At 47.1% G+C, this 24991-nt stretch overlaps 1 pseudogene; it reads left to right on the top strand.

The window, feature by feature from the left end:
* Window positions 1-330: 330 nt before the first annotated feature.
* LOC119338724 lies at window positions 331-1313 on the top strand (annotated as a pseudogene).
* The last annotated feature ends 23678 nt before the right edge of the window (window positions 1314-24991 follow it).

Raw genomic sequence — 24991 nt, 5'->3', positions numbered from 1 at the left:
GATAGATACCGGGGTAGCCCTCCGGCAGGTCCATTCCTTCTTCTTTGTTCCCTCCGGCGAATTCTTAAAAATCGACTAACCCCAATTTGAAATTCAGTCGACTGTCATTTAGCTAATGTGGATAAAGAATGGCTTTCAGAACTAAATGGAACCTTTCTTTCGAGCTTGCTGCGTGCATGCCTGCAGTTTGCATCGCTGCTGGATGTAGTTAATCTCTATGTCATCCTTTCAGCCCCGGAACAAAGGTGTGCGTACGTGCTGCTTAGTGCCTTCGCTACTTCGTCATGCAAAGTAGTTCTCGTCCGTGCAGATGCATGACTGAACGCATCGATGTCCGTCGGTTGGCGACCAGGCCTCATTTCCCGTTGCCATCAGGTCATTGCCACCGTACGTCGCTGTTCCCAGCTGGCTCTGCCGCCCTACGTCGACCAGGAGAAACATGCATGCAACGCGAACTTGCAGGGTTGTGACGCCTCCGTCCTGCTCGAATCCACCGAAGGTAACGTGGCGGAGAAGGACGCCAAACCAAACAAGAGCCTGCGAGGGTTCGGCTCCGTGGAGCGGGTGAAGGCCAAGCTCGAGGCCACGTGTCCGGGCATCGTCTCCTGCGCCGACGTGCTCACCCTCATGTCCCGCGACACGGTCGTGCCGGTCAAGGGCCCCTTCTGGCCGGTGGCGTTGGGAAGGAGAGACGGCAGAGTGTCCAGTGCCACGGAGGCCAGCGACGAGCTGCCCCCAGCCTCCGGCGACGTCCCTCTGCTCACCAAGATCTTCGCCTCCAAGGGCCTCAACCTCAAGGACCTAGTCGTCCTCTCCGGCGCCCACACACTCGGCACGGCGCACTACCCGTCTTTTGCCGACCGGCTCTACAATAGCACCGGCGAGAGCGGTGCCTGCGGCCTCGTCGACCCGTCTTTGGACAGTGAGTACGCCGACAAGCTGAGGCTCAAGTGCAAGAGCCTTGACGACCGCGCTATGCTGTCGGAGATGGACCCCGGGAGCTTCAAGACCTTCGACACCAGCTACTACCGCCACGTCGCCAAGTCGGAGGGGCCTCTTCGGCTCCGACGCGGCTCTCCTCTTCGACGACACCACCAGGGAATACGTCCAGCGCATCGCCACCGGCAAGTTCGACGGCGAGTTCTTTAAGGACTTCAGCGCGTCGATGATCAAGATGGGCGACGTCGGCGTGCTCACCGGGGCCGAGGGAAAGATCAGGAAGAAGTGCTACGCCCCCAACTAGCGTTCGTTGATTCTTAGTTGTACTTGTAAGTTGTACCTGTACGAGTTAATTCGAGGATGTCTGTCTGATACTGTTCCTTGTAGTTGTATATGATTTATTATCGTCAGTAATAGCATTGAGTAAAAACATTCTTTAACAATCATTGAATCGACATCTTTATCTTTAAATTGTCAAGACCTTAATCTTCACGCACTGATTATGCAGTTGCGCAGCTACTAGCCTACAATGACATTACTGTCTCGAAATAGGCTTTCGCCCCGCTTTATAAATAAAACAACGGTTCACACGATCCAAGTTTGAACAGCAACCAACAGGAAACGGCCGGGGCCACAGCACAAATAAGCCCAAGAAAGTATAAGAGAAATATAAAGAAAAAGCCACCTAGTGGCTACCGCCGAGCGGCCCTACGAGGACGACAGCCGACGCGCCGAGGCCAAAAGCGCATCCATCATCAAGCCAAGGCGATCACGATCACGCTGCCTCGAGAGCGGGTGCCAGTGCTGCAAGAAAGTAAGGAATTTGAAGAAGGATTCAGAAGCCTTCTTTGGGAAAACCTTCTCAATCACCATCTTATTCCTAGTCGTCCAAAGAGTCCACAACATTGCCGCAAAAATAAGCCAAAATAGGCGGCGATGTCGTGCAGGCTGTATAGCTCGAAGCTGCAGGAACTCCGCGAGATTTAGGGCCTCCCAGTCAGGCCCCAACGCCTCGCAGACGAAAGTCCATAATACCCTCGCTGCCGTACAAGAGAAGAGAATATGTGTCCCAGTCTCCGGTACTGCACAGAGGGGGCAAATACCATCCCCAGGTCCGTGCCGCTTAAGTGCCTCTGTCCCCGAGGGGAGACGATCTCGTAGAAGTTGCCAAACAAAAATCTTAATCTTTAATCGGACGGGGGCTTTCCATAGAGGGACAAGCCAGGGGTGAGTTGTCGGCGGGCAAAGGGCCTGGTAAGCCGTGCCCACTGAGAACTCCGCTGTCGGCGTGTGCCGCCATGAAACTGTGTCCGGATAATCCGGGTGCACGAGTGGCAGGGCGGCCCGCAATGTAGTCCAGTCATTAATCTCGGCCGGTCTGAACGAGCGACGGAACTCAAGGTTCCACTGTCCATCTTGGAAGGCCGTGGCCACAAGAACAGACGGGTCTACACAAATCGAGAATAGGCCAGGGAAGGCGACGCGTAATGGCTCCATGCCCAGCCAGGGATCCAGCCAGAATTGGATCCCGTGCCCGTTCCCTAAGGAGAAGGAAATCCCTAAGCAGATGTCCTCCTTGATCCTTTGGATGGCTCGCCAGAATTGTGAGCCATCTGTCCGGGAGCAAGCCAAGAGCGGTTCTCCCCTAAGGTATTTTGCCTGAATGAGCTGCAGCCATAACCCTCCCTCGCCGCGTAGAATCTGCCAGACCCATCTCAGCATGAGGGCCACGTTCATGCGGCGGGAGGCAATGATGCCCAGACCACCACGGTCCTTAGGCATGCAGATATCCGCCCATTTTACCATGTGCTATTTTTGGCGGCCATTGGCCGCCTGCCAAAAGAACCTAGCGAGGTCCTTATCGAAGGCACTATGGACGCCTTCCGGAAGAATGTACAGCCCCATCATAAACATGGGGAGGCTCGCAAGGTTCGAGCTAATCAGGACCGCTTTACTCCCCTTGGAGGTAAACCGTCCTCGCCAGGGCTCAGCCCGAGAGGCCACTCGTCCCACTAGCGGGTCGAATGCACTTGTCAGGATCTTTGAGTCTGCCAACGGCATCCCCAAGTATGTAATGGGGAAGGATGTTAGCCTGCAATTGAGATTATCCGCAATCCTCTGTTGGTCCTCAGCAGGGTAACCTAGAATGATGACCTCGCTCTTGTCAAAGTTAATGTTGAGTCCCGACATAGCCTCAAAATAGAGGAGTAGGAACTTAAGGTTAACTATGTCAAGGGCAGAGCCTTCCACCATAATCATGGTGTCATCAGCGTACTGAAGGTGAGTGACCCCCCTCCTGGAATGAGGTGGCCGACCACCCCCGAGATGTGGCCGGCATGCCTAGCCTTGTCCAGGATACCTGCCAACGCGTCCACGGCAAGGTTGAAGAGAACGGAGGATATCGGGTCCCCTTGCTTCACCCCCGCTGATGCCGCAAAGAAAGGTCCCACCTCTCCATTAATGTTTATCGCAGTCTTGCTAGACCGTACCAATTGCATAATCCAGTTGCACCATCTGTCCTCAAAGCCCCTATGCTGCATGACAAGGCGCAGGAAATCTCAGTCAAGCCGATCATATGCTTTCTGGAAGTCCAGCTTCAAAAATACACCCTTCAGCCCACGCGATCGCACCTCGTGGACAATCTCGTGGAGGGAGAGTATCCCGTCATGGATTCTTCTCCCTTTCAGGAATGCTGTCTGGAGTGGGTGATTCATTCTCTCAGCAATAGGAGCGAGTCTAGACGCGCATACTTTAAAGAAGATGCGCTCCAGGACGTTGATAACTGTGATAGGCCTGAATTGGCGAATGTCCGTCGCCCCAACTACTTTGGGGATCAGGGTGATAACACCAAAGTTTATGCGTGCCATGTCAAATGTGCCGATGTAAAATTCATGGAACATTGGCATGATCACCGGTTTTAGGACATTCCAGAACTTATGGAAGAAGGCAACCGGCAAGCCATCCGGGCCCGGTGCCGACCCAGCCTTCATCGAGGCGATCGCCCGTCCCACCTCTTCCGGCGAGAAAGGGATAGTCAGTTCCGCATTCTCTATGTCAGATACCCTACCCGCAAGGGGCCAGAAATCATCCGCCAGGGAGATCCCACCACGGGGTTCTGCCGAGAAGAGCCCCTTATAGAAGGAGTAAATGTGGGTCCTAATCTCATCCGGGTGTTCAAGAAGGGTGTTCCCTTCCCAAAGGCACGGGATGGAGCACTTCCTGCGACGCCCATTCGCGATCGCTTGGAAATACGTGGTGTTAGCATCGCCTTGAAGGAGCCACTTCTGGCCCCCCCGTCGCTGCCAGAATAGTTCCTCCCCCTTGAAAATCTCCATAAGGGAGGCTTCAAGGGCGTATCGCTGCAACCATTCGTCTGCCGACAGACCGACTGAATCAGCAGTCTCGTCCAAGGCCTTAATCTGGTCAAGGAGTGCCCCTTTGCGGGATCTCAGGGCAGCACCCAGGTTGGCGCCCCAACCCTGCATAAACTGGCGGATGACTTTGGAGCAGTGATGCCAAACGTCTGTGGCACAGAAGGACCGAGGCGGGGTTAGAGTAGCCTGCACCCAACGGTCCTGAACCATCTCGACGAACCCCGGCTGCAGGAGCCACGATGGTTCGAAATAGAAGCGTCTAGATCTTGGTGGGGACCCTTCCCCTAACGCAAACAACAGGGGAACGTGGTCGGAGCCAATCCTAGTGACCGCCCGTAAGGAGCACAGTGGGAACATAACCTCCCACTACACGGACACAAGGACCCGATCCAGCATGCTCCGTATAGGGTCCACCTGTTTATTGGTCCATGTGAACCTAGCCCCTACGCGGGCTATCTCACGGAGGGCCATCGCAGCTATGGCATCGTTGAACATGCGCATACGCCGTCGGTCAATGTTGGGCGAGCTTTTGTCAGCCTCCGTTCTGATAAGGTTGAAGTCGCCCGCCACCACCACTGGGGTCGTGCACCGTTCAACCTTATCCTGCAGCTCGGCTAGGAAACCCACCGACCGCCCGTGATCAACCGGGCCATAGACAATGATCACCTCCCAGCTGAGGTTCACACGTCGGTCGGTGATGGCCATACTCAGGAAGAACTCCCCGCGGTCCATATCGTCCACCGAGAAGAAGTCCTCCCTGACCCCCAGGAGAATGCCTCCAGACTGCCTAGAAGCCGGGAGCCATTGCCAGGCAAAAGGGTGTCGAGAGACCCCCTGAAGCTCCTGAATGGAGAAGTCCTGACGAACCGTCTCTTGAAGGCCAACAATATCGATGTCTTCCTGTCGGATGTAGTCAATCAGCTGGCGTCGGCGGCCTAGGTCGCCGAAGCCCCTAATATTCCAGCATAGGAGCTTCATATAGGAACCTTGCCGGGATCACTAGGCCCCTCAGGTGGGGCCGAACTAGCCCTCCCGCCTAGGGCGGGGTTTGGCAATTGCTTCAACGGACGGCCACGACGCCCCTTCTTAGCGGGGGTCTGACCTGCCATGTCTGCAGAAACACCGCGAACCTCCATCGCCTGTTCAGAGGGATGGAGTCGCGTAGGAGGCCGTCCCCGCAAGGCCCTCCCTACTGGAGGGTCCCTCGCAGCGTCAGGTCGGGAGGAAGGCCGGCTCGGGCCTGATCCAGCTCCAGGCTCTCTACGCCCGGAGCCAGACGGGGCCGAGGCATCCGCAACCCATTGTTCAGCACGGGCCCGGGCCTCAGCAAGGGCCCCATCGAGCCGCTCTTTGGCACGGATGGCCGAGATCTGCTCGAGTCGGGGACCCTTTTCACCCCGAAACACAATATCACAATCCGAAGCAACGTCGCCAAGGTGTGCCATCGGCACTGAGTCAAGCACGACAAATCGAGAACCGGAATAAGAGGCACCAGAGGGATGGGCAGGTGTCGTACCTGGAGAGAGGTCGCGTGCCGCCGCGCGCATGGCCGCCATCTCAGCGACCGTCGGGACTCGCCCATCCGGAAGGGTCCGGGACCGGCAGAGGCGGGCGCTCTGCCTAGACGCCACTGTCGCTACCAAAATCGGCGAGTCTGGAATGTTTTATGTCGATTACTCGGCAAACCCCTTTAAATCCAGTGTATTGGAAAAACACTCGGCAAAGGTCCTCGGATGGGTGGTGGTTCTATGGAGATAGAGATTCTTCTTCCTCATCGTTGGCATGGTTTTATGCTGCGTTTCTTCCTCCTCCTTTGTGTTGTTGCTAGAGGGATATCCTACTTTGTCCAGGCAGTTGGCCCGACCGCGGCGCCGGAACCGGATCATAGTACTCTTCCGTCTAAAAGGGGCACATACATCGGTACGCAAAGCCACAGATGGCAAAGGCTGGTGCAGGTGTGTCAGATGCGTATGTGTGTTCTTGTCTTTTTGGCGCGGAATCGAAGAAAAGGGGGGCAGCATGATGGCGATTATACCATGGTTGAAGATGATAACCTGCTTAGATTTGGTTGCAGATGCTTGTGTTGCAGGGGTCTTCTCGCAAGGTTTATGGATGATGACACAGAGCTCCGGAGATCTTCATGTTTTACTGGTTGTTTTAAGTTGCTCTTTGTTATTCTAGTTAAATATGCATGTGTTAGGGTGTGTTTGTATGGATCAAGAACTTTGTATTATTTTGTGATTTGTACGCGTAGGCCTCATAAACCAAAACAAAAATGCTAAGAGTACCATAGGAAACACGCCTAGTGTGTGAATACTAATGCGAATAAAACAGAAGAGATGGAGTATGTAAGAGGATCTCTAACAACAGACCTAGAAATGAGCTCAGTACCTAAAAGATGAAATATTGAAAAAAAATCTTTGTCAAAAAACAGCTCCATTCACAGACCTGCAACTGCATGGGAACTAAATTTGCTAGCCAAGACAAAAATATAAGTCTTCTCTAGCACAAAATCTAAAACTAAAAACATGGTCGCGCAAAACACTAACCAGTCGAACAGGAAATCCCCCCCCCCCCAACAATGTTGCCGCGTTGCCTTCCGCCGCCGGCCGGTGGGACGCCATGGAAGGCCTCCCCTAAAGCAACCCCCGCTGCCGGCCTTCCTACAGCTCTAGCCGCCCATCAGCCATCCCTCTCCTGCATCAAATGTGCCGCTGGGCCAGTGTCGGAGACATGGGGACCAGCACGGCCCACGGCCCTCTAACATGAGTGATTTCTTCCTAAATTTTACATGAATAGTGCAGATTTCAAAGTTTTGCTCTAACTGCATCCCCATTCAAAATTAGTGATTGTATTGCGAGAATGGGCCAGTGGGAATTGGATAGGGTGGGGGCTCGATTCATCTGGACAAATAAACATGTGAATCCAGTTAGGAGCATCCTGGATTGTGCTCTCGTTTCCACTGATTGAGGGCTTCACTTCCGCCTTGCCTCTCTTCATGTGGCTACGCATGTTGGCACCGATCATGTTCCTATTCTCCTCTCATTTGGGGAGCATAAAGCCCCGTCCTCCTCCTAGCTTCCACTCCAGACGTGTTGGCTAAATCAGAGGTTTCCATAAAATTGTTCTTTCATAACCAAGTTGAGCGAATGAAAGGGCATTTTCTGTCTTAAGTGTTTTAGTGTTGATGACAATGCAATTCGCAAAGTAACCATGTGCTTGAGCTACACAATCATAACTATATAGCACAAAATGGTTAGGCGCCCCTCTGGATGAAAAAGAGCGAAGACGGCATTTTCCAACACTTTTGTTTCTTTGGTCGTAAAGAATCCGTACTATTAAGAGAGAGTCCGCATCGGAAGGTAGGTTAAAATCAAATACAGACATAAATACATATTTCGCCCACTATATAGTCTTTCATTTTAAGGAGAGAACCTCATTTATAATCTATGTAGAAAGTTTGCATCATTGCGGTCGGACCACTCCCTTGCGGAGTGGTCAACATAGTCACTGTTACGATGGCTGTACCGCGGGCCAAAGAGGTTGTACCTCTCCATGTGCGGGTGGTACTACCGGCCGAAGCACCGGCTCAAGCACCGCCCAAGGGTACACTCCCTCGGTACACTCCCCCGAAGCATCAGTGGCCAAGCAGAGAAGGAAATATTTACGCTCAAAAAAAGAGAAGGAAATATACAGTATTGTTTTTTTTAGATAAAGGAAAATACTGATTTGGCTTAGATTCTTCCAAGCTACTGTGTGATTCGGTTCTATTTTTTTCCTTTTTTTGTGCAGCACCGGTTCAGGTTTTGTGGGCAGGGAAAGGAGGCCTGACTCGTGATGATCAGTCAATCGGGGATTCGTGGTAACCCGAGACGTAATAATAAGGAAAGAGACAAACGGTGGGGATTTCCATAGTACGTGTACATGTGGCCTAGTCTAGGATTTGGTGGCCGTGCAGAATTCGTATTGGACATTGGAGTTCGAGCAGGTGTAGATTGGAATTTGCGGTGGCTGTGTATATATACCACACATATTTGCCAGCCCGATCAAGCAAAATAGAACTGGTACTATGTCTTCCTCTTCCAGCACGAATTTCCGGCCCAGCGTTGGTCCCGACGATCTCGCCGACATCCGCTCGATCGGAGTCGAACCCGTGGTCGTTGAAGATGAGCTTGAGAAGACGTCCTGGCGACGCCGCTTTGTGAAGCTGGAGCCGGCCCGCCGTGCACAGGTGGTGGGAGCTTTGCTGTTCCTATCTTCCGTGGCCGTGCTGTCCTTGGCCGTTCCCGTTGTGCTCTTGGTGATTTTCCACGGGCATCAGATGTCCCAGGTTGGCATCCTGGCAACCGCTCTATGCTACTACGTCTTCCTCCTCCAGCTCTGCATCTGCCGGAGCTGCTCATTTTACACCGACTTTAGGCGCATCTCCTATGGCCTTCTCCTCTCCTACTTCAGTGCTGGTCAGATTGGTCCGCGCGCTGCCATTGTCATCCTACACTTGACCACGGCACTGTGTTTTGATTTTCGGTTTGAGCTTTTTTTCGCCCTAGGCCGAGATGGCCGAATTTCGGCCATTTTCAAAAATTTCGGCTGAAATTTGATCAAATTTTAATTGCGATTTGACTTAAATTTGACCAAAATTTACCAAATTTGAGCAATTTCGGCCTAAATATACTTTTCGCCCCAGGCCGAGATGGCCGAAAATCGGCCGAAATCCATTTTTTTCGGCCGAAAATCAAAACACAGCCACGGCATGGGCCGCCGCCTATCTTGGTTACTCTCTGGCCTCACACCGCCTGCGCATGGGCACCGAGCGGGCTATCATCGACGGCGAGCTGCCCCAGCCGTGCCACCACGACAAGGACAGGGCGTACAGGATCGCCCACATGATTCCTGTCGCGGCGTTCATCGTGACGGTGATCTGGACCGCTTCCATGACGGCCATCATTTTTACAAACGACATCGCCGATGAGTTTGACATTGCCTTTCTCCTTTCATACGTCGGTTGGATACATGTTGCCGTTTGGTTATTATATGTTGCAGATGTGCCCATGCGTAAAGTGCTGATGAAAGAGCCAATGGTGTCTCTACTTGCCTCTCTTCTCCCATGCCTGATGATTTCAACGGTGATCAGCGTTGTATGCCGTATTCTGTCAATCTTGTTCCAGTGGTTGATGATGATGACATTGGTCGCGATCCTTAGTTACAACCTCAGTGTTTATGTACACTATTTGCTGAATGCTGCTTCATACAGGTATGAATTTTTTTTAAGCAAACTAGCTAGCTCGATATGCTTGGTTAAACGTTCAATCTCGGTGACATTCAATCGACTAGCTGGGGCATGAACGTCTATATGATCTGCAATTTGAATGCATATATTGCATTTCGATTAATCTGTTTTTTTTGTTTTTTTGCTGAGTTGAGATCTCCTGTAAACAATTTATAGTGTCATATTTTTCAGAAAATTTCAGCAGTCTTTGGTAATGTCCAGAGTGTAGGATAGTAAAATGCCACTGTAGCCTCTTTTCTTGTTTGCTAAAATGCATGTAGTAAAGGCATTGCATTTTTTTCTATTCTAAAAGAAATGCCATTGGAAAGGAATTGGCCCTGTTTCACGGTTTGTCAAGCAAGTTTTGGAGTAAGTAACCTGTCTAATGTTTTGATGGGCTATTAACAGCCAAATCAGTGTATAAAATACTTCAGGAAATTAAAGTTCTTTTCCTAGATCTGGAATATGAAAGACCAAATTCTCTTAATGGGTGAACAGGACTCTATTTATATGCATCAACAACATCTGCAACTCACATGAATATATCTTGTTGGTAACTCATAGCTAAGTAACGTTGATCTTTCCTGAATATATTTTTGGCCTCAGGGCACTCATTGGTGAACATGATATGTCATGTGAAGATAAGATGAACAGCATGGAACATCTGGGCGACCATGATGAGAATCCAGAGGAGATGACTGCGACATGTAACCCTGTTAAGGACAAGGCTCTGGAAGTGCAACAAGACAGGGGCCTGGAAATTCAGGAAGGGTTAGCTTCCCTTTGAAGGACCTCTTCAGGGGGGCCGGCGTGGAGAGTGAAGAAAAGAAGCTCACTTTGGGCAAGAAGCACACTTTGGGCACGAAGAACATCAAAGATCAAGTCTTCTCATTTGGGCACCGCAAGCACCAAAGGTGAGGCCAGGCTGTCCCGGACAAGGTATGGACTATAACTCTCCTCATCACAGTGTCAACAACAGGATGGATGCCATGCGCCCGCAGTGACTCGGGCTATCATTCTTCTGTGTAGATAGTGCATGAAACTAAGATGGTTTGTTATCACGTGTATTTCTTAGTAGATGCTTTGGTTTGTTATCACGTGCAACGATGATGTGTTGTGTGCCTCGACCTGATACTCATTGAGTCTGCTACTGACGGTAATTAGCGTCCCTACATTTGCTGCTTCCCAAAGCATAAAGGCTTTGAAGTTTAAAAGGCCTCCGGGGAATTATTGAACTACTGAAGTGTTGCTTTGCTGTGATGCACCTTCAGTCTTGTTGTGTATTTTGAATTTTTGATAGTGTTGCAAGGAGAAAACGTTTGCTTGGTTATTGATACGCTCGTAATTTTGTCTGTGAAGAATGTACCACGCACCCAACCGTCCTGACTGAATGTCCAGAAATCGCTTGAGGGAAAAATAATATCCCTGCATGGACCCTGCTCATCCTCGACGGTGCTCCTTGTTGAGCTGTATATTGCATGTCTATTATTTATACAACAAGCCCTCCTCCTTGCACGTATAGTTGAGAACCTGGCCACCCATTGTACCTATATATGTACGTGCATATGCACCCGATGAATATGTCATGAGTTGCACCAAACCTCATAGCCCTGCTCCACCGTCCCTGCGACCTCGAAACACCACCACTCACCGCACCATCACGTAGTCTGCACGTAACGCTCAGGCCATGTCCGACGCCGGCCGCTTAAGGAGGCGCCCATTGACTTCCCGGCTGACTGGCAGTTGGATTGAAAAATCCTGGCACCGGATGCTCGAACTCCGCCTCGAGGAGAAACTTGGTGGTGGGCCAAAGTGTGTCACCGACCTCGTGGAAGCTCCTCCATGCTTTTTGGGCTTCCGGCCACTGCTGAGGGAGAGGGCACCACACTCATTGGCCTGCTATAAGCACAACGGCTCGACTGGAGGGCGGCTGGAGCTACCGGCCTCGGTGTCGTGCCGGGGGCGCTTATGCGGCGGTGAGCCGCCACGGCCCCACGCCCGCGACCTCTGCCAGCCATGGATAGAAAAGTGTGTGGGCGCGGGAGAATCGGGCACTCGACTAGGGAGGATTTGTTGCCCAAGTAGGTGCGGTTGTGGCTGAGGCTAGTGGAGGAAATGTCGGATGTGAACCTTGCCTAAGTCAAGTTATATCCGGTAAATATAATGGCAGTGGGGAGAAAATATGGCCCACCTATAAAAAAATATGGGTCGCGCCTTTTTTACAGGATCTGCTCGGGCGGAAAAAAGAGCAAATCCTTTAAATCACCGGAAGTTATAAGGGTCGGCGAGGTATTACAGGATCTGCTAGAGTTTCTCTAAGTTTCCCGAAACTAGGTTGCACCGCCGGCTCTCACAGGCAGCAGCTATCTCTCTCTTCATGCGAGATAGAAGCTTCTCTCGCCTAAAGCTTTTCCTGCGCACTTCAGTAACCATTTTTCATGAGTTGATCGCTTGATTAGTTCACTCATTAATTTTTTCCTATCTTTTCATCTGGTTTGTTTGGTCTGTCCTTTTTCTTCGTTATACTTCCATTTTCTTTGTTTCTTCACTGGTTTTCTTCAGCGTTTTTTCTATTTTTCTACGTTGTACTTTAGTTTTCTTTGTTTCTTAATTGGTTTTCTGTGATTTTTCGTTCTATCATTGTTATACTTTGTTTTTCCTTGTTTCTTCAGCGGGTTTCTTCATTTTTCTTCAGTTTTTTTCTTTTCTTTCTTTGTTCTTCTTCTTCTTCGGGTTTCATTTTGTATCTTTTTTTCATTGGTTTTCTTTCTTTCTGTCTCAATTTTTGCTATTTTCCATTCTTTTTGCAGTGGTTTTGTTTCGTTTTTCTTTTGAATTTCTTTGTTTCTTTTCTAGTATTCATTGGTTTTCTTTGTCTTTCTTTTGTTTATATGAAAAAATGTTGCTCACGTATTTTTAAAATGTCAATAATTGTATAAGAAAATATTATTGATCTATACAAAAGATATACAACGTAAATTAAATAAAATTACTCACAAAAACATATATTTTCAAAAAAGTTAATTATGTATTTAGAAAATGTGAAACATGTACATAAAAATATTTCTGATGTATATGAATAACGTATGTTTTGTGTAAAAATAATTATTTCCATTAAGAAATGTTAAACACATGCTCAACATTTATTTATACACATTTAATACTTTTAAATTACATGATCGACATCTTTTATACACATTTAACTTTTTTCAATATACGATGAATATTCTTTTCATACATATTGTATATTTTATATTTTTTCTGTGCAAGGCAAAATATTGAAAACCAGAGATTGCTAATATTTTCGGCTATCTTGAAATAGCGTGCTGTCTCCGGTTTTACGTCTACAGATTTGCCAAAAATTGTCGACTGATTTTCATTTGGCTTCAGGTTGAATTTCTTGGATCATGATCACGAATCTTAACGCGCGGTGGCAGCATTTTGTCCGTTGTGTGGACCAGTGACCGGGTTCTCCTATGTGACGTATTTTGCGTCAAAACAAGAGCTCAACGCAGGACTTGACCAGCCCATCGAGCGAAAGCACAGCGACGTAAAAAACCAAATTGCCTACGCTAGGATTCGATCCTACGATCTCGCTCACAAAAAACCGCAGACCACGATCAGCGCCACTCCAACACAAAGTTGTTGTCAAACATTAAGGCGCCAAACACTTTAACAAGAGACAGTAGGGTTAATATTTTGGGAAAAACATTTTTAAAACATTTCTTGATAATTTTGAACAATTTGAAATGCCGCAAATATTATTTGATATTCCAAGTTTTTCTTTTCAAAAAATGTGAACAATTTTTTAATCAGAATTTAGAAAAAAAACATGATTTTTCTTGCAAAACCTAACAGCTTTCTAAAACGTGATTGTTTTTGGCAAATTTGAATATTTTCTGACATTGAGAATTTTTTTGACAACAAAGAAACATTTGCTAAAATTCCTGAACAATTTTTGAAAAATGAACAACTTTCTGAAATTGAAAAAAAGATTGGAAATGAGAACATATTTTCAAATTCTTGTACATTTTCTGAAACATGAACATTTTATGAATGACATTCTGAACATTTTGTGAAAAAGAGAATTTTCTTAGAAATTCCTGAACATTTTTCGAAAACATGAACACAAAAAAATTCAAAATGAGAATATTTTTGAAATTACTGAACATTTTCTAAACACGAATACTTTTTAAAATTTTCAACAAAATTTTAAAACAATGTCATTTTTTTGAAAATCGTGAAAGACTTTTTGAAAAACGAACATTTTTAGAAATTGGGAACAAAATTTGAAAATGAGAACATTTTTTGAAGTTCAGAGCAAATTTTGAAAATGAGAACATGTTATAAAATTTCAAATAAACATTTGAAATTCTCAAACGAAAGATACATGAAAAAGAAAAAAAACAAAGAAAAGAAAAGAAACAGAAAAGAAAAGAGAGAATTAAAACAAAAAAGAAAAAAGAATAGTAAAATAAAAGAAGAGAAACAAAAAGTAAAAAAATGGAAATAAAAAAACAGGTTCAGGAACCTCCTAGAACTTCCCAAAACCAGAAAAAACCGGCTGGTAGAAGATTCCAAAAACCGGATTCGCTTTAATGTTTGAACGGGCCGGCCCATCCTAACACTCTTAGATCTGCCCTGTGTGCGTTCCCTCGACTACTTGCCGCAAAAGCGGCAAATAGGAATTTCCGCAGTAACCACCTCATTGTATACTCGATGTATAGTCCGGCCCAGTTTCTGTATATTTTTTTAGTCTGTGAGTTTGATGGGTCCCGTGGTACTATTTTTGTCAGTGTTGTATGCATGCCACATCACTTCTCTCTCTCCCAAACAAATTCATAGATTTTCTTTAATCATAGACAATTTAAATCATTCATATCTTCTAAATTATAAACTCGTTTTAAAACTTCTTATATATTCGCAAAGACCTTTAGAACAAGATCAATCTTGGATACATTTTGACTAGTTTGAAAAAAGTGAAATATGTTTTTCTGAAATGTCATTTTTGATTTTTTTTTGAAAAGTCGGTGGAAGTGAAATGTAATATCAACATGTGAAATTGATTTTTTTCAAAATGTGTAACAGTTTATTTCAAAAGAGTGAAATATTTTTTTTAAATGTGCAATTGAAATAGATGTGTTTTTTTGTGAAACTAGTGAGTGAAAAATGAAATGTAATGTCAACATCTGAAACTGATTATTTGGTAATGTGTAACAGTTTATTTCAAAAGAGCGAAATATCTTATTACAAAAATTTGTAATTGAAATAGATGTGATTTTTGTGAAACAAGTCAGCGGAAAGTGAAATGTAATGTCAACATGTGAAACTGATTTTTTTTAATGTTAAATTGTTTATTTCAAAAGAGTGAAAATGTTTTTATAAAAATGTGCAATTGAAATAGATGTGATTTTCGTGAAACAAGCCAGTGAAATGTGAAATGTAATGTCAACATGTGAAACTGATTATTTTCAAATGTGTAACAATTTATTACAAAAGAGTGAAATATGTCATTTCAGAGGTATGCAATTGAAATATATGTGATTTTTGTGAAATAAGCTAGTGCAAAGTGAAATGTAGCGTCTGAAATTGGAAAAAATACAAAACTAAAATGTCAAATTGTGAAACTGGTCGAAATCATTTTATTCAAAATATTTCAAGATAATGAAATATGTGAAATATGTTTCACTTTTTTGAAATAAACTTTTACACAATAAATTCGACGTAATGACCGTTGATGGGACCTCTCGGTTCCACACTAAGTGGTTGTTGTTCAGTTTTCGGGCTAAAGCCGTGAGAGCATGACCCAATCGGCCCACTACTCTCACATATCCAACCTTCGCCGTTAAGCTAAAGGGGTCTCCAGATCCAATAAGAATAACTATTTTCAAAGGCTGCCTTGTTCAAAGACACCCTAATTACCTAGTGGGCATCATTGCCCGGGTTTATGCATGGCTGCAACAAAGGAGAGAATGCCGAAGATAAACATAATTCATAAACGACTTGTCCTCGGAAATGAAGCCAATTCAAAAGATCGGACTCTCCTACGAAGTCGAAGACCAGAAGATGAAGCTGTCACGAGGAGTAATTCAAGGCCCTCGGCTTGAAGACGAGTTCAGGGGCTACTGACTGTGTCCTGAATTAAGGGGTACTCACCATGTCAGTCTACCATTCATGTGCTAGGCCGAGGACCACCGACGACCAAACAATAGGCCATGTATGCCATGGCCCTCGGCGTACTAAGGATGGTATTCTCCGAATACTTGGCATACACATCAAGGCGTATTTAAAACTTCGACATGTTTATCTCTAGATGCAACCAACCATATGTAACCCCAGGTATCCCCCGGCCCCTATATAAGCCGAGGGATTTAGCCCGTGGAGGCAGATTAAATCATTCATACGATCTCGAGGTAGATCATCCTGTACTTTGTACCCCATCCACAATCAATACAATACAAGCAGGACGCAGGGTTTTACCTCTTCGAAACGGCCCGAACCCGGGTAAACACCGTGTTCATCTACTTCCTGTTACCATCTAGCCGAGATCACCATTTCGGAACCCCCTACCCAATATCTGTCAGATTTAGATCCGACAACGTGTATCACTATTTCTCATCCTATAAAACGAATCGACCATTAGATCATATATAAATTGAAATGGACCTCCCTTTTCTCTTACTTCCCTACTTTGCTGGCACTTATAGCATGGCCCTAGGCCCCTATACCAATGAAGGCCCCCACACAACCAAATTCACAAGTGCCTCTGCCTCTTAAAAACACTCTCCTTGCACTGGTATTTCTAAAATAACTCTCCTCGGACTGAGTTTTGTCCCAAAAGGACTGTAATCTCTAAACCTAGTCAACTTCCAACCTTAATGTCAGATCTACTACCACAAGGCCTAACTACATTGGATCTCCATCATGTCCTCGTGTTTTCTTGGATCTTCGTGCCTGGTCTTTATGTTCTAGCTCTTCCCCAGCACTAGTGTAACACCCTCAGTGTCACGCTACAGTAATCCCATGTTAATGGTGCCAGGTCACCATGCTTACTGAGCTAATTATCACTTAATGAAAAATCAAAGTCAAATTCAAATTCAAATTATGAGGGAAATTCAAATTTTTCAAACATGAAAACAGAAATGTTCATCATGTGCCAAATATTCCACAACTAATATTGATGGTGAACCAACATTTTTGCAAGGGGTTTGAGTGGCCTAAACTACTTAAAACAGTGACCTAAGAATTAAATTAAATGCCCTTTTAGTTTATAAAATTGGCAACTATTCCAAAAGCCTCCCATCCTTTTTGTGGCAGTGCACTTTAATTCTTTGAAATTGTTTTGGCCAGTGGCATAATTTTGCAAAGTCATTATTGGCTAAAAGGAAAATGCAAAAGCTGCTGAAAATAAATAGAAAGGAAAAACTAAAAGAAAAGGAAGAGGGAGAGTGAGAGAGCAACCCCCCTCCTTCCTGACTACACCCACCTGGGTCGGCCCACTCCAGCTGGCCAGCCCACTCCCCCTCCCCGGTCGTCTCCCCCCTCGCACTGTTCCACGACCCGAGTCGCTACAGCGCGCCCATCGCCGCCGAACCCACCTCGCCGGCCACGCTGCTACAGGCGCCGCGGGGAGGATAAGGCCTCCACGACCCGACGCCTCGAGTACCCCTCCCCTCACCTACCGCCACTCCCACTCCTCTCTGCCTCTGCCTCACCCCACTAGATCCCCTCTCGAGCTCTCTCCCTCTGCTCCGAGCGCCATCGCCGCCGCGTCTTCGTCATCTCCGCGGCCATCGTGCCTTCGACGCGGCCTGGCCGTGCTCCTCGGCATCGCCGTGGATTGCCGCGTCTTTTGGAGCCGTTGGAAGGAGCCGAGGAGCTCTGCGTCACCGACCACGTCGTCGTCTTCCTCGGGTCGCCGGCGATCCCCTTCTTCCCCGACGAACACCGTAGACTCCTACTGCTCCTAAACTACCGCGGGCCTTTCTTGCGCCACGCGGTGAGCCCCTCTTCCCCTTCCCTCGCTCCCCTGGACTCGTGCGCCCCCGTAGCCACCGCGTCCGCCATGGCCGAGCTCAGCTCCGCCGCATAGCACACCGCCGTCGCTATGGACGTCGTCATGCTCATCCGATCACGACAACATGCTCAGGGCACCGCCCTAGTGCCACCCGAGCCTCTAGCTCGTCCCCACGTGCCCTCTGGCTGCTTGCCGCACCTCGGCCGAATTCCAGCGCCGCCGTGGTCGACGCCGCCGTCGACTCCATCCGTTTTAGACCGCGTGCGTGCCGTAGATCGACGCGGCATCCTTTTCCCGATCGAACGTGCCAAGTCCCGCGCCAAAAGACCCCATGTGCGTGATTTCCGGCGAAATCCGGCAAGCTCCGCCGCGGAAATGGTCGCCGACGCGTCTCCGGCGCCGCCCGCCGACGTGGCCCTTCGGGCCCCACCTCACATCCACTAACCGCGGGCCCCACGGGCCCCAGATGACTGCGTTGACCCAGTCAACTGCAGACTGGGCACCCGTGGGCCACTAACATGTGGGCCCGTTCGCTTGACTAATTTAACTAAAAGGCTTTTAATTAAAACTTAGTTAGATTAGCTAAATACCCACTAACAGGTCGGGCCCACTAATTAATTAACTATGTATAGATTTAAAACTAACTCAGTTTAACCCACTGTCTATGACAGGTGGGTCCCACAGGTCAGGTTTGACCTGGGCCAGGCGGTTTGACTTGCTGACGCGGTAGTGAAAGTCATGCTGACGTCATAATTCCATTTCTGTTAATTTTGATAATCCCAGAAAATGTTTAAAACTTTGAAAAATCATAAAAAATAAACCGTAGCTCGGATCGAAAAACTTTATATATGAAAGTTGCTTAGAAAAATCCAACGAATCTGGATACGCGGTCTGTTAATCTGTCACATGCCCCTAGCATGCTGAACATGGAACTTTCCCCCTCCGGTCATGTCTCGGACACAGGTCCGGAACCGGGAAAACATTCCCGGTTGACTTCCCCCCTCGCCGGTATCGTGTAGCACCGCGTTAGAACATGTCTAGCTCTGCATGTTGTCCTATTATGTTATGTTTGCTTTATATTTACTGTTTCTCCCCCCTCTTCTCTCTAGTAGACCCCGAGACCGATGCTGCCCCTATGATCGACTACGTCATCGACGACCCCTCCTTGCCAGAGCAACCAGGCAAGCACCCCCTTTGATCATCCCGATCTCGCCCATTCCTTTCTCTCATGCTTGCATTAGATTTTGCTACTGTTATTGTATGCTCCTATTCTGATGCATAGCCTGCTTTTGTATCTACTGTTGTACCTTACCTGCTTATCCTAAACTGCTTAGTATAGGTTGGTTAGTGATCCATCAGTGATCCCCACCTTGTCCTTGTTGCCATTGTTTCATCATTGAAGACCCGATCAACGGGATTGAAGACCAGGCCCCGGCACCGCACACCACTTTCCCCTTAGTTGCTCGACACTGCTGGGTTACTCTCGAGTGCCGAGGGTGAGACCTCTACAACACTTCTGATGTTAACCCTGTAGTGTAGCTATTCGGTCGTGGTCATCGAGGGTGATTTCGCCTTAACCACTTCCGATATGACTTTGTCGTGCAACCCCTCAAGTGTGAACCTCGGGGATGATTCCTCTTACGTTCACCTTGATGATTACATTGAGTGGAATTCACCAGGGGTGATTCCTCGGGTTTTCCCCTTGATGTTTAGACACACAATTACTATGATTACTATGACTTTACAGTGAACCATGTTACTAAAGACGGGTCGACCCTGAGGGGTACCCGCGCGAGCATAATTGCGAGTGATGAGGAGTCGGGTTGACCTGGAAGGTGCCCGTGAGGTAATTACGAGGCGTGGCCGGGCATTCTTAGCCCTTGCCGCAAGTCCTCAAGACGGGGCAACGGGTTCACATCTTTTGTGAGTCTCTGCTTGTTACCGCGCGTTCCTAATGCACTACGATTTGGATATTTGATCCGAGGGGCCTCTGGCCTGATAGCACTAACCATCACGTGGGCATAGTATGGGCGTTCTGCGTCGTATACATCAGCCGAAGCTTAATAGACGTCAGCGACTGAGCGGCGCGCACCGGGTTGGATTACGTAAGCACCTGCCTTGTTGAAGGAGGTAGCTAGGTCTGCTCACTGGCCGCGTACGCAACGTGCAGGAGTTTCCGGGGAGATGGCCCATGACCCCTGGGGGCATAGGGTTTAGTCTGACGTGCTGGCCTCTCTATTAAGCCTAGGTCGGGTTGCGGCGTATTGTTTGGCCGAGGCCGGGCATGACCCAGGAAAGTGTGTCCGGCCGGAGTTAATCGAGCGTGGTGGGTAAGTTGGTGCACCCCTGTAGGGAAGAAAACATCTATTGATAGCCTGTCCTACGGTAACGGGCACTTGGAGTTGTATCTCGATCGATACAACTAGAACTGGATACTTGTGATGAGTAATGGATTGTGATGATAACTGGATAGTATGGCTCTGGGATTTCTTTCTCGCAGGCAGTCGAGAAAGGATCTCCGGCCGAGGTTGATAACACTACTTCTACCTTACTTGTGCTACTCTACTCCCTCCTGTTAGCTGCAAGATGGTGGTTTCCAGAAGATGCTAGTCTTCGATAGGACTAGGCCTTCTCTCTATTCTGGTATTTCTGCAGCCCAGTCCACATATACAGCCTTCCTTTGATAATGTTGCATATGTAGTGTAGATCCTTGCTTGCGAGTACTTTGGATGAGTACTCACGGTTGCTTTGCTCCCGCTTTTCCCCATTTCTTCTTCTTTCCGGTTGATGCAACCAGATGTTGGAGCCCAGAAGTCAGATGCCACCGCCAATATCTACTACTACGTGGAGACCACCGATGACCAGGAGTAGTTAGGAGGCTCCCAAGCAGGAGGCCTTGCCTTTTCAATCGATGTTGCTTTTGTGCTAGCCTTCTTAAGACAAACTTGTCTAACTCATGTCTGCACTCAGATGTTGTTGCTTCCGCCGACTCTTGTGTATTCAAGATTGTGTATTCAAGCCCTTGAGGCCCCTGGCTTGTAATATAAAGCTTGTATTATTTTAATTTGTGTCTAGAGTTGTGTTGTGATATCTTCCCGTGAGTCCCTGATCTTGATCGTACACATTTGCGTGTATGATTAGTGTAAGATTGAATCGAGGGCGTCACAAGTTGGTATCAGAGCCAGGTTTCGATCCTGGGACCTGTGGGTTATGGGCCCACGTCGCCATTGGGTGGTATTAGGATCTTTTATTCCTCGTCTATACTCTGGGACTCTTATCTCTCGTCTATTCGGGTTAAACATTTTACTAACTCTGACATTAGGTTCTCGTACCCACTCCCTCCCGGAGAGCCCTGACATTTCTAATGATTGCTTGCTTGGCCAGAAGATTCTGAAGTTACTTCTCGATGCATCCCGAGACCCTGTATCCACTGCCTTGCAGTTTCTAACCGCCGGTTATCCCCGTGAATAACATCCTTGCCACTTGTACCTTCATCCCCAGTTGCTCCTGTTGTTACGAGATACCCCTAGTACTCTCCGTTGTACCGAGAGTCCTTTGTGCCTTCTCCCTTGCAGCTTCATTTGCACTGCGGATAATTCACTTAACCGGGGTTCGTTCATCCCCAGTTGTTCATATGCTTTCCTAAATACTTGGAAATACTATCTGATCTTCCAAAAATCCTCTACAGCATATTACTCTTGATTCTCCTTGCCTGCTTGCATTAGGGTTAATTCCATATGTCTAGCAATATTCTTTAAAATTCTTTGTGATTGTCATTCTGTTCCTATGGATTTAACGTGTGAGCGAATACTCGCAATCATAAATTAACCCTTCAAAATTCTCTTTCCAGCTCAGACATCCTTCCAGATATGAGCTGGTTCTTGCCCAATCAAGATTTGATCGGGTGCACCTCTAAGTCTATTCAACTTACTCAATTATCTTTTGATCAGAGCCTCTGCTTCTGATCTTCTGTTTTAAAAATCGTAAACCCTTTGTATTCAAGCTTCGGCTTATTCCGATGTTTCCATAAACCGATTCCTTTGCATCCCTTCTTCTGGTTGAGTACCGATATTCACATCAGATCCTTTGCGGACCACGTGATCTTTTGGTGGATTAGTATCCGACAGCTCCTTCATGTTTTAGATCATTGACGACTTTCCCATGAGACAAAATGCCTCTGGCGAGTTGTATCATCTACTCCGGTATCGCCAGCCCTTTGCTTTCGAGCGTGTAACCGTCGCTCCTGTTATTGTGTTGTATAGCTTCGTAAAAATGTCCCGATGGGTTGAACCTATGCCTTTCCTAATTCGTGTGGACTTGAAAGTTATGCGAGTCATACTCTTCTGGTGCTTCACTAGATAAATCTTCAGCACTACAATTTCTTTGAAAACGAGGAGTGAATGGAAGGTTGTGCATTGGAGAAGTGGGAGTCGACCTTGAACTTTATGTTCATGCCCATGGAAACGATGTAGATCCTATCATGTAAGCTTCTTGTAATAATAACTTCCTTGATATAATATCATCCGGTCTCTGGGATTTGTTCTTTTGCAATAATGGTTCTTGCCATATTGTTCTTCTTTGATCCCATTTCTCGAACAAGTTAAAGTACTTGTCTTTTGCAGATCATTCACCTGTCAAGCATCTATTCTACTCTACCTTCGAGTATTACCTCTGGTATCTCGAGAATATCAAACAATTGTGTTGCTTCCTATGAGTCTTCATCTGGTATTGCTCCTCAGCGATTTTAGATTGCCCCGGGTTCCGAGTTATTAGTCACTCGAGAACACCGATAAGTGAATCGATTCCGCACTCCGATTCAATAACTCTAAGCTATTTTTCGTTGCTTACGAGTTTAATAATTCTTCAAGTCATTCCTAGCATGATCAACTATTTCATTATCGTGCTAAATTTTAACTGTGCTACCTCGTCCTTCTTCGTGGAGCACAATTTTCGACGATGAGCTAAGCTTACGTTGATCTTCCTCATCATATCATTTCACCTTGAACACCAAGCTTGATTTCGAGTTTGTGTCGTACCCGTGGTTCCAATAACCTTTCGTTTCATCATTCCTTTGACTTGATGTCATCGCCAATCGATTACATCTTCATGAAATCTCTCGACAAATGTGTCGTGATCATCATCAACATTATGATGCTCTTTCAGGTTATCAATTGAATTCATGATGAGAAATACCATCCTTGCCCCTCGATGAATTGTGTTATCATTGACAACATTCTTGCCTCCCCCAACACGAATTTGTTCATATAAATTTTGGAAATACATCCTTTTTGACATGTCGATGGATTTTTGCTGAAACCATCGGCCACCTCCTCATATTCCTTGATAAAATTGCTTGAGGTGTTCAAGTAATTCCCGATGGGTCCTTTGTGTTCCCAAGGTTCAGCCTTTACCTAATGACCATGTCAATGCTATCCAAAAGTATGACTGCGTTACTCTGAACATCATTAAGAACATTGGAAGCACATTGTCGAATGTTTCTTGATCTATTATCCAAACACCGTTGTATGGGTAATATCATGAGTCTTCCCTCGCCCCTTTATCTAATTGCTTTTGAACTTGCTGTCATATCATGTATATCCTGCTCCGCTTCCCCTTGGGAAGGATATACTCCTAGTACTTGTGTTTAAACACATTTTCCTTTCCATTCGAGTGTTTAATCGGATAATCACATTTTTCCTTTCCATTGTTTTGTATAATCTTTCTTGTGATCTGTATGATATAAGCAGTAATATTTCCCTGCTTATGTAAACACCTCGGTGTACAAACTGTCAGTAAGACCCTGTTACTATTATGGATGACATTCCGGTAACCACCGATGGGCGGGAACTTTGCCTATTGGTCTGCCTCGTTCAACGAGCAGGAGAATGGTTCTCTTCGTCCCTCGCCCTTGGTACCGATGATTGTTGCCGACATAACTGGCAAGCTACCCTCTGACATGCCTTGCTATCGGCCCAACATAACTGACATGTTATCCTCTGACCTGCCTTGCTATCATGACCGTGCAAAATGTTAGCTCCTTCCTGCTTTTAACCCACATGGTGGGTCCATAAACCACAGTTCCACAGGAGCAAAACCTGACTCTCATGTATACTCCCCCCTGTTTCAAAATAAAATTATTATCACGCTTGGTTTCGTATGTAAATCATAGCCACCTTCCGTGAGATCACCAATTCTGGTATTAGACAAAATACATAATCCCTTCGCTCAGAAACCCTTTCACACTCTGTTTCAGGCAACGAACGATTGCCTACCCGTTTGAAGCTTCTTATTGCACCTTCTTACCTTGCTCTCGATGACTTCCTTGAATTTCAGCTCGAGAGATGCCTCTTTGCAACGTTCATTAAGATAGTCCCCAGGTAACTATCTTGTGTTGAGCTCCGTCCTTTCCGAGTCTTTCCCCCTACTACACCCCTTAAATCTCAGGACGAGATTTCTTGTAGTGGAGGAGATTTGTAACACCCTTAGTGTCATGCTACAGTAATGCCCTGTTAATGGTGCCAGGTCACCATGCTTACTGAGCTAATTATCACTTGATGAAAAATCAAAGTCAAATTCAAATTCAAATTATGAGGGAAATTCAAATTTTTCAAACATGAAAACAGAAATGGTCATCATGTGCCAAATATTCCACAACTAATATTGATGGTGAACCAACATTTTTGCAAGGGGTTTGAGTGGCCTAAACTACTTAAAACAGTGACCTAAGCAATAAATTAAATGCCCTTTTAGTTTACAAAATTGGCAACTATTCCAAAAGCCTCCCATCCTTTTTGTGGCAGTGCACTTTGATTCTTTGAAATTGTTTTGGCCAGTGGCATAATTTTGCAAAGTCACTATTGGCTAAAAGGAAAATGCAAAAGCTGCTGAAAATAAATAGAAAGGAAAAACTAAAAGAAAAGGAAAAGGTAGAGTGAGAGAGCAACCCCCCCTCCTTCCTGGACTACACCCACCTAGGCCGTCCCACTCCAGCTGGCCAGCCCACTCCCCCTCCCCGGTCGTCTCCCCCCTCGCACTGTTCCACGACCCGAGTCGCTACAGCGCGCCCATCGCCGCCGAACCCACCTCGCCGGCCACGCTGCTACAGGCGCCACGGGAAGGATAAGGCCTCCACGACCCGACGCCTCGAGTACCCCTCCCCTCACCTACCGCCACTCCCACTCCTCTCTGCCTCTGCCTCACCCTACTAGATCCCCTCTCGAGCTCTCTCCCTCTGCTCCGAGCGCCATCGCCGCCGCGTCTTCGTCATCTCCGCGGCCACCGTGCCTTCGACGCGGCCTGGCCGTGCTCCTCGGCATCACCGTGGACTGCCGCGTCTTCTGGAGCCGCTGGAAGGAGCCGAGGAGTGCTGCGTCACCGACCACGTCGTCGTCT

The sequence above is a fragment of the Triticum dicoccoides genome, chromosome 7B, assembly GCF_002162155.2.
Source record: "Triticum dicoccoides isolate Atlit2015 ecotype Zavitan chromosome 7B, WEW_v2.0, whole genome shotgun sequence".
In the NCBI taxonomy this organism is placed as follows: Eukaryota; Viridiplantae; Streptophyta; class Magnoliopsida; order Poales; family Poaceae; genus Triticum; species Triticum dicoccoides.
Note: the sequence above shows the minus strand (reverse complement) of the source record. Positions and strands in the feature narration are given on the sequence as shown.